Below are 13,872 nucleotides of genomic sequence, written 5' to 3'. Positions count from 1 at the left end.
GACCCCTCAAATTGGGAACAACATCTCCAAGACTGAGTTGAGCATAATAGTTAAGAGTTTTAGAACCAAACAACCTGGATTTCAATCGCAGCTATGTCTCTTGCTAGCTGTGTAGCTACAGGCCAGTGGATTAAACTCTCTTGTGTCTCATCTGTGAAATGGGGATAATGATAGGGTTATTGTGAGGATAAAATGAGGAGCTACAAGTAGAGCACATGGAACGGTGTCTGGTAAAATATAAATGATCCAAAGGCATGAGCAGGTCTTCTCCATCCACCTGTGGATAACATAATGTTGAACTACAAACAGGATCCCATCTCTTAACTTTGAGATGGGCCTAGTGGTAGCTGTGACAAAGAGACAGAGGAACAGCCACCTCCTGCTATAATACGCTCTATCTTTTTTTCCCTCCCTTTAATACATTAAAATTTGGATCTTTGAAGGCACTCTTGAAGTTGGTGCTGTTTTTGAAATAAACATGAAAGCAGTCTCCTAAGAATAGGGGCTTCATGCTTGCAATGTATGGTGAATAGGGCCCACAGACATATACAGGTGCACAGAATGTTTTTAAAAGTGTGAATTGAGGTAGAAAGACCATATGATCTGCTGTTTGCCATTGACCTACCATCTTCTCTTGGGTTGCGTCTGGCCCACCTCTGATCTTGATTTCACTTTCTCCTGTAGGCATTAGGATCTGTGATCCCTGCCTTAAAGAGTGGTTACTCTGGAACTCCTTCTCTCACTCTGTTTTTCCCTTCCTCCTGCCCCATCACCCCTATTATTGTGCCTACGGCAAATGTCTCTACAAAAAGACAATAGAAGAATTCAGGTAATGGCACCTAATATCATTTCTGAGCACAGATAAAATTTGGAAATGTAGGACTCCTATTACCTTTTTAGAGCTATGTCATGTACGTTCGAATGCTGAAGGTTTTGAAAATTCATGTGATAAAACAAAAACAGCAAAACCAAACCAAAAACCAAAAAAACTCTTCTTAACTTTGCTTACCCTACCATCTCCCCAATTTAATTGACCACAAAATGCTTTGATTTTTCTTAATATCTTCAGTGTCAATTTTCTATAAAATTAGTTTTATAGATTATACATTTTAGGAAACTTCGTCTTAAAAATGGAACTGCCAGCTACAGAGGGTTAAAACTGGGCGCTTTGGATATGAACTGCTTTTATGTTGATTTGTATTGGTCATTTATGTGTGGCTGGGCTGTCTAAAAATAAATATGCAATGTTAAGTTATCTAAAAATATGACTGAGCATACTTAATATTGAGGACAAGAACAAGACTGCTAGGCTACGAGCTAAAGTATCACAATGTTAATTAGAAGACCTAGGAAATTGTAGGCAGAAAAATTAAGAAAAAATTACCGTCTCCAACAGGGTGCTGCAATTTTGTTAGCGATTTGGTTCATTTTCACATCCAGCTTATGACCTCTCTCCTAAAACCAGGCAAAGGTATAATGTATTTAGCTGTCATTTATTAAATGTGTACCATGTATTCATCATGAGTCTGGAGCTCTGCTTACATCCTCATTAAAAAAACTCCAGAATAGGTATCACCCTTCTTGGTTTACATTGAGGGAAATGGGGCTCAGAGAGATCATGTAACCTATCCAAAGTCACACAGCTGTCTTAAGTCTGTGTCTTTCCAGAATGACTGCACTTCCATTATAATTATTTATTTATTTATTTTAATTGAGATGGAGTCTTGCTTTGTGGCCCAGACTGGAGTGCGAAGGTGTGATCTCAGCTCACTGCAACCTCTGCCTCCCAGGTTCAGGTGATTCTCCTGCCTCAGCCTCCTGAGTAGCTGGGATTACGGGCTCCCGCCACCATGCTAGTTTTTGTATTTTTGTTAGAGATGGGGTTTCACCATGTTGGCCAGGGTGGTCTTGAACTCCTGATCTGAAGTGATCCACCCGCCTCGACCTCCCAAAGTGCTGGGATTACAGGTGTGAGCCACTGTGCCCGGCCTCTGTTATAATTATTTTAAATTGTCTCCGGTTCTGTAGTGAATGACGCAGTCGTTTAACTGGGAGCAGTAGACCTATTTTTTTTAAGCTTTTATTTTAGGCTTAGGGTTACATGTGCAGGTTTGTTACATAGGTAAACTCGTGTCACGGGGGTTTGTTGTACAGATTATTCCATCACCCAGGTATTAAGCCTAGTACCCAAAGGTTATTTTTTTTTTTTTTTTTGAGAAGTAGAACTTAAGGCATTCTTTCATTTTCCTTCTCTGTCTGCAAAGTCAGCCACAACCTAAGGCATGGCCACTTCTCTGCTGGCTTGATTGTTGGGGACTGATGTTGCAGTGCAGGCTAAAGGTGCTACGCTGTCCATCTGTAGAACACTGCACAGGTCGGAGCCAAGGTCCTAGGCAGTCAAGCTGGCCTAAGTGGTGGGCTGTAGGTGCCTAGGATTTAGACCTGTGGGATGTGAAGAGGGACTGGAATGTTCCTTCTCTAGTGCCTCTGTTTTCACAATTACTGATCTCTCCTTTGGGAACCTAGGGAATGTGAGAAATAAAGGAAAAACCAGATGACAGGCAGTGAGAAGTCCTAAGAGAGGATATTTTGGAGAATCTCTGTCCTCTTGGAAGATGAGAAATTAAGGCCAAGACTTCCAAAAAGTCCTGGAAGGCTGCTTCCATAACTCTTTGACCTATCGATGCCTCTATCTCCAAAGTCATGTTCATTTATTTTTGTTTTCTTTCTCTGTCTTTTACCTTCTGGTAAATTTTGGGAAAGAAAATTTTCATTTTTATACAGCATACTATAGCATCATTTCCAAATGAACTTATCCAGTCCATCCGTTAATTTAAACTTTGGCACTAAAGTAACCTATCTTGGAAAATAATGTGCCAAGAAAAATAAAGTGCTTTTTTTTTCATCGATCAGCATTTCATTAAGGGTGGAGTTTTAAAAATGTGTCTGTGAGTGTGTGAGTTTGTGTAATTACTGCAATTCTAGGTTTTATGGCTAACTTGATGTGTGCTTTGGTATTTAACCCCTGTGGATCAGTTTCTCCAGCTATGAAAACGGTTCCAAAGTCTGATGAAAATAATTAAAAAATATTAAGTATCAACCAAAATTTTACTGAAGCCAGTCCATTTAAAGCCAATATACCAAACAATTTACTAATTGTAGTGTATGTAAGGCGACATTATATTAGAAAGTACTTCAGTGTGTGGTTCTTATTAACTACTGCCTTGTCCAAATATGATTAAATACTTTATTCTATTCCAATAGGAATGATTTAATAATCAACTTAGGCATCTTTTATTTGGTGAGTCCAAAAGTAAATTAGACAATTTAAAAATGGCTACAAAATTTAACAGTTTAAGAGAGAGTATATAGGTCTTATGGCATTGAAAAGGGATAGAATGTTTGGAGAGTTTGATTAGAATCAATGTAACTATTATACATGACTAACATATTTAGAAATATGATTAAGATAGTTGTATTAAAATGCTTTCCGATAATTTTGCACTGGCCAGGGTTTGAGCTTTCTTTCTTTCTTTCTTTCTTTCTTTCTTTCTTTCTTTCTTTCTTTCTTTCTAACATCATTAGAGCCTAAACATAATTACTATTAATCTATGTCCAAAACATGTAGAAGAAATGGCAATAACTCTGGGTTAACCTTGGTTAGCTGATGAAGAGCTATTAAAAAAAAAAAAAAAAGAACACAGACAAACTCTGACCAGCCAAGGGTCACACTCAGAAAGTTGGCAGTGATGCAAACTGCTTAGGACTTTCAGTTTGTTGACTTATTAGAAACATTCCTGCCTTTACTTACAAAATCCAGTTAAATTCAACCAAACTATCCCCGAGAGGCAATTGCAAACTAACCTCTAGAAAAAAGCTGTCAGATCTGATAAAATCATCTGCAAACTTTCATGCTTATGTTGAAGGAACTTTCAAGGAGTGTATAACCTGAATTAGAAAAGACATCTTTTTAAAGCTTTCCCTGAAGTGTCTGGTCCATCTGTTGTGGGCTGAGCTCCCTGTGTTGGAGCTGTTATCAGGTTCTGTCAGCTCTCCTATTGCTACTGTTAACAAATGGATTTGTCTCCCCAAAGTTAAGAACAACCAGATGTTTCCTTTGTTGTTCTGTATTCCAATGGCAGGTCAAAAATATGTTTAAACATCACTGGTGAAATTGAGATTTAGAAATAATCTTATTAATCTGATCAATGAGGTCATATGATTTAGGGCCATTTCAAGATTTAAACTGAATTTCATTATTTGGCCATGTACATGTATTGGATTACCCCCAAATTAATTTTTTTTTGGTAACTGTAAACCTATGTTTTATGGGAATCATAATTTGTATGGAAGCAGCTATAAATATGGAATATATGGAATAAAATATTTAAACATGTCAGATCTTGTAATTCATCAATTAATTTCTTAACCAAATGTTTATTGAGCCCCTACCATGCACCTGGGAAGTGTTAGTGTCTGGGACTACAAAGATGAATGAGATGTGGTCCTTAACATTGAGGAGCTCACAGCTAGCCCAGAAGACAGACATGTAAATCAGCAGACCTGGTACAGCATGGCACATGCTATCCACTGTTAGGAGAATGTTATGGACTGACTTTGGGGATTGGGAGAAGGTGAGGAGACAAGGAGGACACCACAAAGAAGGTCACGTTTGAGTCAAATCCTATGGGATGAGAAGGAGTTTGTCAGGCAACTGTATTTGCAAGGGGATGAAGGCACACAGACTCCTGTGTTGACATAATCCTATATTCAGGGTTTTACAAATAGTTTAAAATAGTTGGGGCACAGCGCATTTGGGATTAGGACAGGAGAGGGAGCTAAAAATGTAGGTGGGGGTCAGAATATATATGAGGGGTCTTTCATATCACACCAAGAAAGATGTATATGATAGGTGATACGGAGTCACTAAAATAATTTAAGTAAAATAAGCAGAATTTTACATTTTAGAAAGATTCATGTGGTTTAATGGAAGGTTTGGAGCAGGGCGAGATTGGAGGCAGGGTGGCAAGAGAGAGGAGCACTTCATTAATGTGGGAAAGCAAAGAGGAAAGCTTGATAGAAGGCAGACACTGCTGGGACACAGGGCAGTGAGGAAGGTCAGATGGACACTTAGGGTGTGGAATACACAGGATCACTTAGAGGTAGTGGTAACTGAGCAGTACTCAGAAAGATTGCTTTTTGTATACACAGATAGAAATGTCATGATGTACACCATAAATATATATACCATTTTTATTTGTTAGTTAATGCATTAATAAAGCTGAGGGATAAAAGATTGCTTTTTGTTTGTTCTATTTATTTGTTTTTGTTTAATGGAAGCCTGGGACACTATGATGCATTCATTTTGTACTTGTTGCATTTGAGGTGAGATATTTACTTGCACCTGCCTACAATGAGCTGCTGGTGATCTGGCGGTTATGTCAAAATACCAATCAATGTGCCAGATTGTTCTATTGTCTACTTGGTTATGTTTGGGACTATGTTTTTCAGACTCTCCCTTTCTACATAATTTCAGATTGGAGTTGGTCCAAAGGGAAGTTGTGAGTTCTGGGAGGCAGAAGGAAAGCAGCTGCCATGTTCTGAAGGTTATCGGCACCTGTTGGTGATAGAGACAGACACAGAGGTGTTAGCAGGTTCCTGTTTGTCCTCGCACCCCCGTCCCTCCTGATGCTGACCTTGTCCCAGGTCTTCTACCAGGCCTTCTACCAGATGCTTTGCTGAGAATTCACAGAGGCCGTAGACCTGAAGAACCAACAACCTTCCGTAGGCTTTGAGGTCGCACTCCGGCAGCAGGACGTGCTGGCTCCCAGGAATCACTGTAAGTTCTGAGTCGTCTGTGGCTTTTCTCTACCGTTTTAACTCCGCTTTTCAGAATTTTACCTTCCCTGCTCTTCCCACAATTGTGCAAGTTCCAATTCCTATAATAAATTTCTACTTCCATATCATGCATAGTGGTTTTTCTTCCCTGATCGAATCTTTTTAAAGTGACAGCCAAAGTGTATTTTTAAACAAAATCCCTTAAACACATATTTTATACCCAAAACCTTCATTACTTGAAATTGTTTTGATTTTGACAGTCTGATTTTTTCCCTGACTTTCGGATAGTGATCACTAGTGCAGAATGATGATCTTAATATGTCCACACATGAGCAATTATCAGGAGAGCTAAAAAAAAAAAAACCTCAAGAAAATTCAACATTAGGTTCTTATGCTGTTGAAAGAAGTTGTGTGTGTGTATGAATGTTTTAATATATTCCAGTGTTCTAGAACTATCTAGGATAGAGAGCCAGGCATGAAAGATTGCAGATGCCTCGGAGATAGGGAAGGAGGACCAGGGCAGACAGTGGCAGGAAAAGAGGTTTCCTCCTGCTGGCAGATGGTGTCCTTCTAGGGGAGGAGTGCATAGACTCTTGTAGAAAGAGCGGCTGTGGAACAGAGGTCCTGATGCTACTGGCTCAATGACGATCCCTCCGTAACCAAATCAAACATGGAACTGAGTAGGGGATACTGCCCAGACTCTAGAATAAGCGATTGGGTTGCTCATCTGGGTCCACTCCCACTCTGGAGAGAGGGTGGAGTTTAAGTCCAAGGCTGGTAATGAAAAGGTGTCAACCTTGTTGTTGGTATTAGGAAATGAGATTTGACCTAGAAAGGTGTGTGCTCTGGTGGTTCTTTCTTGTTTTTGTTTTGCTTTTTGCCTGCCTTCCAAAACCAGTGAAGGAGAAGCTGGGTGTTTCCTAGCCCAAGAAGAGAGGCAGTGTTGCAGCTTTGCAGGCAAAGGCAACGGCATTGGCCTTGTCAGTCTCTTCCGTGGAGATGGCCTTCCTTCTTAAATATTTGCATGGCACACCCTGATTCCTCCTTCAGGGTCCAAGCCTAACCCTGGAAAGCTTCCACCACTGGTCCTCTCCCTGGGGAGGCTGACAGGTTGCCTCATCTGTTTTCCCACTGGCACTTCATATTCCTAATTTAGCCTATCTCACAGTGTATTACAATTAGCCATTTAAGTGGCAGCATAATCCAATAGTATATTAATTTGTGAAGTTTTTTTTTTCTCACTTCTACTTCGTGGATCAGAAAGCAGAAGGCAAAGAAAATGAGAAGCACTGTCACTGAAGGCAGGGTGAAGTAGGAGGTCTCCCATCTCCTTTGGAGTATTGTGTATCGGAAGGGACTGCCGTGCTGCAGATGCAAGCTGACCCAGCTCCGCATTTGTGTGGTTAGGCAGGGCACCAGAAATTACACCCTTTCAATCAGTTTGCCTGTAAACCTTGATATCTATGTATACACAAAGTTTTTGAAATTCATAAGCAAGTCTAGAAATTGGACTGTGTTCTCTGCAGACACTCTGCAGGCATATCAGGAACTGGAGGCTGTGCTCAGGGAGGAGAGCCTTCATGTGCATGGCTTGTAGATTTGCTCAGCCTCCCACTGGTTAGTTTTCTGAGGTAAACCCCCTTTATGGGCCTGATGACCCCCTGACCTTTGCTGGGTAATTAATAATCTTCTCCTTCTCCTGGGAGACAAATAGGATTAACAAACTGTGACAGTGTCTGTTATTCTTAAGGAAGTCACACTTAGATCAGTGTCTCCTCCCAAAGGGTATATTATACATCTTACACAAAAGCAAAGTCATGCAAAATGTGCAAAATTCTTGTGACAAGTTTCTTTGTCCAGATAACATGCTCTCTAGCTGTTTTCTACTAGACAATTTAAAGGTATTCACCATTTAGTTTCTCAAATGAGGCAAGAAAATTGGGATTGGATACATCCATTAAACCTGTCGCAGATGAGGTAAAGCGTGTGATTGGAGGATGCCGGTAAACCTATCTCACGGGTCTGAGGGAGGAGAGTTGTTGCCTGGATGTCACCCAGGACTTGAGTATACCTCTCCCCTTGGAGGGTTTGCTGATCATTCCCAGGGCCTTTGGCTCTAGGAGAGGGACCATCCCTTTTGCCACCCTGAGACCAAGTCAGCCATGCCTGCTAGGGCTCCTGGACTGCCCAGGCAGGCAAGACTTCACATCAGCCTGTGATTGCCCTTTGGGGTTCTGCAATACTTTCTCGTAATGAAAAGAAGCTAAACAAGCCTGACCTAAGAAGATCCCTAATTTTTGCAGTACTCTAAAACATGTAGCAAGGGCTTGGTTTTTGAAGGGCAGCATAATCTTTCTGGAGGAATGTTTATACTTAATGGCTGCAAAATCATATGGTCATTCCAGGCAGAGGGAACAGCAAGTGCAAAGGCCTTGAGACAGGACCATGTCTGGCATCTTTGAGGATCATAAAAGAGGCCAGCATGGACAAAGAAAATAAGTGAGGGAAACAGTTTCAAATATATTTGTCATAATTATTCTAAATAAGTCAGGAGGTCTTTATTTAGTAAATGATCTTTGATAATAGAAGTAGAAAAAAACATCATGGTAAATTCAATAATTTTTCTTTCTTGCTCTGAAAATTACCTATTTTATCTCTAGCTCTGAAAATTTGCTAGTTAACTTACTAGGTAACTTCTGGCAAGTTACTTAACCTGTGGGCTTTTATTTCCTGCATGTAAAATGAATAATTTGGTACATGTAATATTTCATACCATATTTGGCTTTAAAAGCTGATCTTGCATTGGGTTATCTTAATAGTAATTAGTACTTCCATTAGAAGGCTTGGGTCAGAGGAAGTCAAACTTAAATCAGTAAATACTGGTGCTCATTCAACGTCTCTAGAAGGGTTGGTTAGAAGAGACTCATACCTCTAATGTTCATCTATAGATCCTAAAGTTCTTCCATGTTTATTATACTCATAGAGAAAAAGATCACAGGCTTTACCCAGGTAATGTGGTTCCCATTTGACAAAAATAAGTGAGGTTTTAATATAGCTGTGGTCATCTCAAGTGAATAATTAATACAACTTTTGGAGCTTTTAATGTACAATTATATGGCATGGCTTACCAAAAGTTGAATGAGCACTCTTAGCAATAAAGAGTTTATGGAACAACTTCTTAAAAATCATTCAACTTCAAATATACTACAGGGCTATAATAATCAAAATGGCATGGTACTTGTACAAAAACAGACACATAGACAAAGAAGACAGAATAGAGAGACCAGAAATAATGCCACACACCTACAATCATCTGATCTTCGACAAAGATGACAAAAACAAGTAATGGGGAAAAGGAGTCCCTATTCAATAAATGGTGCTGGGATAACTGGCTAGCCATATGCAGAAGATTGAAACTGAATCCCTTCCTTAAACCTTATACAAAAATTAACTCAAGATGGATTAGACTTAAATGTAAAACCTAAAACTATAAAAACCCAGGAAGACAACCTGGGAAATACCATTCTGGACATAGGAACCGGCAAAGATTTCATGACAAAGATGCCAAAAGCAATTGCTACAAAAACAAAACATGACAAATGGTATCTAATTTAACTAAAAAGCTTCTGCACAGCAAAAGAAACTATCAACAGAATAAATAGACAACCTATCAAATGAGATAAATATTTGCAAACTATACTTTTGACAGAGGTCTAATATCCAGAATATATAAGGAATTAAACAAATTTACAAGCAAAAAAAGAAAAACACCCAACAATTCCATTAAAAAGTGGGTAAAGGACATGAACAGACACTCTTCAAAAGAAGACACACATGCAACCAACATGTGAAAAACTTTCAGCACCATTAATTATTAGAGAAATGGAAATCAAAACCACAATGAGATATCATCTCAGACCAGTCAGAATGGCTATTACTAAAGAATAAAAAAATAACAGATGCTGGCAAGGTTGCAGAGAAAAGAGAACACTTATACACTGCTGGCAGGAGTGTAAGTTCAGCCATTGTGGAAAGCAGTGTGGTGATTCCTCAAAGAACTTAAAACAGAATTATCATTTGACCTGGAAATCCCATTATTGGGTATAAACCCAAAGGACAATAAATTATTTTACCATAAAGACACATGAACGCATATGTTCATTGCAGCACTATTCACAATTACAAAAATATGCAATCAACCTACATGCCCATAAATGGTAGACTGTATAAAGAAAATATGATATATATAACACCATGGAATACTATGCAGCCATAAAAAAGAATGAGATCATGTCCTTTGCAGCAACATGGATGGAGCTGGAGACCATTATCTTTAACAAACTAACACAGGAACAGAAAACCAAATACTGCATGTTCTCACTTCTAAGTGGGAGCTAAATAGTAAGAACACATGGACAGAAAGAGGAGAACAGACACTGGGGCCTACTTGAGGGTGGAGGGTAGGAGGAGGGACAGGATCACAAGAAATACCTATTGAGTACTAGGCTTATTACCTGGGTGATGAAATAATCTGTACACCAAATTCCATGACACTAGTTTACCTATATAACAAACCTGCACATGTACCCCTGAACCTAAAATAAAAGTTAAAAGAAGAAATAGAATAAAATCCACTCTCAGGAGTTTGTGTCCAACACCTCTGATGGATATGTTGCAAGCTGAAACAAAGAATAGCATTTACCTTAACTTATTATCTTTCCGTTCTTATCTTCTATTACTTGGCACTCTGCTTTCTACCTATGCTAGTGTGTTTAGACTTTTATGTGTCCTCTGCCTTTTCTTTCTGTTACTTGGAATTCTTCCACTACTACCCCCAACTCCCACGTAACCAGACTTTAGTTGTCAAAATCATACCCATACATCAAGATCCATACCAAATATTTCCTTACTCATGTAACTTTTCCTGATTCTCCCAAGAAACTCAATCTTCTTCTTTAAAACTCATAACATGCTATTTGTTCTTTTTCAGCTATGCCTATTTTATTCTCTTGGAAATATACCACCCCCCTTCTTTTTTTTACATTGCAAGCTTCTTGAGGGCAGTAACCACATCTTGCTCATTTTCATACCTCCTACTATAGGAGGTATGAAACAGCTAAAAACAGTAGCTGTTTTTAAAATGAATTTCATATAATAAATCTGTAGACAAAGGTCTGTAGTCTTATTAAAAAACAAACAAAACCTTTCTAATGTATATAGGAAAATGCATATATGCATTTTTCTTTAAAATACTTGCAATACTGGATGAAGCTATTTTCCACATTATCATAGATGACTGTCATCCTTTCTATTTCATCTGTATTATTAGCAAAGAGACTTGCCACATTTATCACATTTTGATGACCAGAATTATTTTCTTTGTGTAAGTCATTAAAGTTAAATTTGATATTCCTTTGGAAAAGTCCTCCCCCTGGACCCTCTACAACCAAACAACATAACCCAGAAGGTTAGGCTATTAGCTTTGAAATGGCTTTGATTAGCTAGCTGGCTTACAATCCTCTCTAATGTTTTGAGCATGTCAGTCCACAAGAAAGGGTGAGCCAGGTGGAAGGAAGGCACAGTTTTTCTCTTTATGAGCCTTGCCGGGATAAATGTCCTAGGAGAAATTTTCCAAAAATTTATTTTAAGTTTCTTGTGATTTAAAAAAAACCAGAAGTTTTAAAAGAGTTTTTAGAATGTTGTCCTATATTAATTGCCCTTATTAAAGGGGTATAAAAAGTCTATTTAAGAAGATTTTTGGAAAGATTACTGATGAAAGTCTGAGCTAAAAGTCATTGGTTCATATTTCATTACTCCTTATGCTGGTTGTCATCAGTAAACCTTACACTGGACACTTGTCCATTCCTATGAAAATAACACTCTTGCCTTTATTTCTATTTTTTAGCTTCCATTAAACCAAGGCTTAGACCTCAGTCTTTTTTAGACAAAGATCAGATTACCAGAATAAATGTAATGTTAGCAGCTAAATTGAGTTTATCTGCCTCTATAAGAGGCCACGGTTATATCTCCTGGTTTATTTGGAAAATTCCTTTGAACATATGAAATGCATATAATGAATTTCTCCAATTAATAACAGCAATGTAAAAAACCTTGGGATTTTAGATATTGTCGATATGTTTCATACCATATAAAAAAGTTAGCTGTTTGAATAGTTCATTCACATCAATTTTGTATCTTACCATCATCTTCATTATTTATTCATCACAATAACTCCGTTAGGTTCAGAAAATACACACAATATACATTCATATATAATTTCATTATTTTCTTCAAAGAAATCTGATATGTGCTTTCCTTTCCTGACACGTGGATTGAATAACTTTTTTTTAGCAGCTGCTTTTTTCATATTTAATCTTGAAACAAACTGCATCAAGCTTGGTGTTAAAAGTCTATCTGATGAAAATCTTTCCAATTTTATTATTATCTTTAGATTTATAGCTAGGTGACACATCAGTCATTTGTAAGTTGAAGTAGCATTTCAAAATAAGGCTTTCTTTTTGTTTTAGTAAAAAGACTTTCCTTATATTGAACATAGGATAATAATAATTTAGCAGTCTAAAAGCAGCTAAATACTCAATTTTCAGATGAACATTGAATTTCTGGTACTGCCTGTTTGATGTTTTTATATAGCTGAAACCAAGGAAGCTCCATATTGCTCCACCGTAATGTTCATCTGGCTTCCTGCCATGTAAATGGATGTATTAATACTCAGTTCTTGAGAGTGTTGTGAAGTTCAGTTAATTAACGCTTATAAAAGCTTCTTGAGATTTTCTGCTGAAAGATGTTACATGAGTTAAAGTTGAGTAAAAAGCAAACACGTAGAGCACTCTAGAAATTGTTGCTTGCAAAAGATAAAATTGCCCTGACTATCTATTAGCCATTTCTGAATCAATGACTTCTGGTTTCTTTAATTTATTACAGTGTTTTATGGCTAGTACCTAATGATGACTTACAGGTGTTATCTCTTTTCGTAGTGCAGAAGTCTTTAGGAAATTTTGATCAGAGAGGTTTACGTAAAGGATTTGTCTAGTGCTTATTCAGGCAGAACGTTCAAATCAAAGGTCTCATAAAAGTAAAATATTAGTTGGAAGATTCACTGTTGCTCCCAAGTGAGTTCGTCTTGCAGTGGACACTCTAGTTGTTCTATAGCACCTAATGTCCATTTCTGTCTTATAGCAATAGAATGTCTAATTTTTTGCTGGGCACATGGCCGTTCTGAAAAAGTCTACATTGTCCACCTTCCTTACAGCTGAGTGTGGTCTGTGGTAACTAAGTTCTGATCAATAGGATTCAAGCAGAATTGGTTTGCGAAACTTCTAGGTCGCATCCTTAAAGGGAGGCTGTGCCCTTCTTTCATCCTACTGCTTTGAAGGTAGATGTGGTGACAAGCCACCTTAAATATACTGGTAGGAAAAACAACCTGAGGATGGAGGAGCAACCAGACTAAAGGAGTTGAGTTCCCGAACAACTCACAGAACAGAGCTGCCATACCATCCCTGTATTGCCTACCTGTGAAAGTGTTTAAGACACTATTATTTTGAATCTTGGTTATATACCACTGACTCTATCCTAACTTATGCCTATCAACAGGAAAAAAAGAAGCAATTCAGTTTTCAGATTTAATATCAAATTGCTCACTCATGGACCAAGTCTAATTGAAAATCAACCATAAATTTTATTTATGTGCTGGGTACATTAAAAAGTTTTGATTTAGGGGTGTATCTCCTCAGGCAGAAATGGATAAAGAAAAATTTCTTTAGTTGCATTTCAAACAGGCTAGAGAGCTCTAGCTTGAAATGACTTTGTCCTCTGAAAGCCCTAAAACTTTATAAAAATAGTAAAAATGCAGAAAAATATTTTGACTAAAATTATAAAATTTTAATATATTAGACAGATAAAGCATCCTGACCAACCATTGTACTCTGCCCTACTCTAACTCATTCCTGTCCTTATCAGCTGAATGTCTTAGTGGCAGTAACTGATTTCTTTAAATGATAAGACCCGACAGAGCTA

At 38.0% G+C, this 13,872-nt stretch overlaps 1 protein-coding gene across 1 annotated transcript in view; it reads left to right on the top strand.

The window, feature by feature from the left end:
- LOC134758945 (collagen alpha-1(II) chain-like) overlaps positions 1-13,872 on the top strand; it is a 51,159-nt gene that overhangs the window by 18,407 nt on the left and 18,880 nt on the right. The window contains exon 2 of the mRNA XM_063708738.1: positions 5,537-5,839. The gene's annotated coding sequence lies outside the window, so the exon portion shown is untranslated. The remainder of the gene's footprint in view (positions 1-5,536; positions 5,840-13,872) is intronic.

Source organism: Gorilla gorilla, chromosome 6, assembly GCF_029281585.2.
Source record: "Gorilla gorilla gorilla isolate KB3781 chromosome 6, NHGRI_mGorGor1-v2.1_pri, whole genome shotgun sequence".
NCBI classification, from domain to species: domain Eukaryota; kingdom Metazoa; phylum Chordata; class Mammalia; order Primates; family Hominidae; genus Gorilla; species Gorilla gorilla.
This window is presented reverse-complemented; position numbering and strand designations above follow the sequence as displayed.